We start from the raw sequence: 2,350 nt of genomic DNA, 5'->3' as shown, positions 1-2,350 counted from the left end.
ATGAGAATCTTATCTCCAATTAACCACCAGAAAATGGGAAGTGGTGCTATGGCTCCAGGAGTAGGATGGTAGCCTTGAGGTGAAGAGCTCAGGGACAGGGCCCAAGCCCAGAGTTCAAGCCCCACAACCAAAAAGAAAACAGAAAACAGAAATTCATTCCCTCTTTGGTAATTCACAAAACGCCAGGGAATATCAAAGAGAGTGTATAGAATTAGGAAGCAACAGCAAGCCTTCTGTGCTTTCTTGTTGTCTGAAGGCCTCCATCTTTTCATTTATCACTTCTTTTTACAGCAGAAGAAATACATATGCAAAAGTGTGCCCACATATATCCAATGTCCCTTTGTGACACTATTTTCAGATGTGACCTTTGCAAAACAGCTCACTTGACCAACATTAAATCAGAATGGAATTTGAAGTATGCAACCTCTTTTTTTTAATTCACTACAAACTAACTCTTCAATATTTATGACCATTCATGGAAAATGCATGATGGCTCTACTGGGAGAATAACATTCCCATAAGCAGAGTTGCTAGAAATATAATCTAAAAATCCAAGTCAATAATATTCCCAATTCTAACAGGACAATGTTGTAAATGAAACCTAAGTTAATAGATGCAGGAAAGGAATAATTTCCATGGATTCAAATTAGAATAAGGAATCAAGAAGGAGAAATGGAAGCTGTAGTTAGTTATAGATAGCAGTTATGGCTTATCATATGAATAACAAACAAAATTAAAAAGCTAAATTTTCCTTCTTGCTTACTCTTTAGGATTTTAATTATCTGAAGTATTAAGCATTATTGAAGGTTTAATCATTCTCAGAAGAAACACAAAGCATTGATAGTGTTTAAAGATTTTTAGGCTCAGCTATTAGGTCTCATCTGCAAGTTAATGATTCAAGCAAGTTAGTTGAGATCTCTGACCTACCAAGTTTCTTATATAAAAATGGGACTTATGGAATTTAACCTATTCTATAAAAATGACAGATTTGGTCATGCACTGGTACGTAGCTCAAGCCTGTAATCTTAGCTACACAGGACACTGAGATCTGAGAATTGTAGTCCAAAGCCAGCCTAGGAAGGAAATTTTATGAGATTCTTATCTCAAACAAAGCTCTAAAATAAGCAAAGGTGGAGCATTGGCTCAAGTGATAGGATATTGCCCATGAACAAAAAAAAAGCTCAGGTACAGCTCCAGGCCCTGAGATTAAGGCCCAGGACTCCCACACATGTGCACACATGCAAGTGTACACACACACACACACACACACACACACAAATAAAAATTGTCAGATTTGGGGCCGGGAGTTTGGCCTAGTGGTAGAGTGCTTGTCTAGCATGCACAAAGACCCGGGTTAGATTCCAAGGACAGTGCTCAGGCCCTGAGCCCAAGCCCAGGACTGGCAAAAAAAAAAAATTGTCAGATTTGCTTATATAATTGGTGTTCAATTAGTCCATGTTTTCTTCCTCCTTTTCTTCTTAATCTTGGAGAGTGTCAACGTGTTTTAAAATGTAAACATACTGGACATTGCTACAGGAATTACTAGTAAATTTGCTAGATAATTGTTCTCTTTTAAGGTGGCAGTCTCTGTGCTAACAAATGAAATGTAAAGAAAAGTGGTACATGCATCAGTATAGTACATGAAGTAAGATGGCAGACTCTGGGCTAAGCCACTGAGTTGGAATCCTGATTCTGTTACTTTGTGGCAAGAAATATTATAATCTGGGAAAGCTCTGCTTAATTGCTCTGTGTTTTAGTTTTCTTAGTTACAAACAGGGTTGTGAGACTTAAATAAGTTAATCCATAAGAAGAATTCAAAATAGTACTTTATGCATGGCCCACCACTCAATTGACTGAAGGCCATCAAGACATAAAACTTCCAGCCTAGAAGGCAGGCAATAGAAAAAAATATCCTTTTGGTTTTTAGGCTTTCAGAACCAAATTACCCTATGGCTTGTTCCTACAGAAACAGCTATCTGAGCAATGTACATGCAAGTCATCTGAGAACACAAATATCAAGCAATAGTTGTAGTCACTTTATTAAAGTTCCCAACTCACATCTGGAAAATTCTTCCCCTAAAAGTAAAGGAGTTTGCTTGATCTTACTTCAATATTCACAACACATGTGGTCTTTTTTTTTTAATTACCAACTTCTTTTAATGTAAAATGAGCTTCCTTCTAATATGGTCTGCAGGAAGTAAATACATCGTAGTGAAGGATAATCATGCTTGAGTATAAATGGATCTCCCTGCTGGAGTCAATCCTGGGTAGCTATTAACAAGACTCCATGATAGCTAAATTTTAAAGAAAGCTAATGTTCAAAGTAATCATTCAGAACTTCTCCAAACGA

The sequence above is a fragment of the Megascapheus bottae genome, chromosome 13 (assembly GCF_031878675.1).
Source record: "Megascapheus bottae isolate mThoBot1 chromosome 13, mThoBot2.hap1, whole genome shotgun sequence".
In the NCBI taxonomy this organism is placed as follows: domain Eukaryota; kingdom Metazoa; phylum Chordata; class Mammalia; order Rodentia; family Geomyidae; genus Megascapheus; species Megascapheus bottae.
This window is presented reverse-complemented; position numbering follows the sequence as displayed.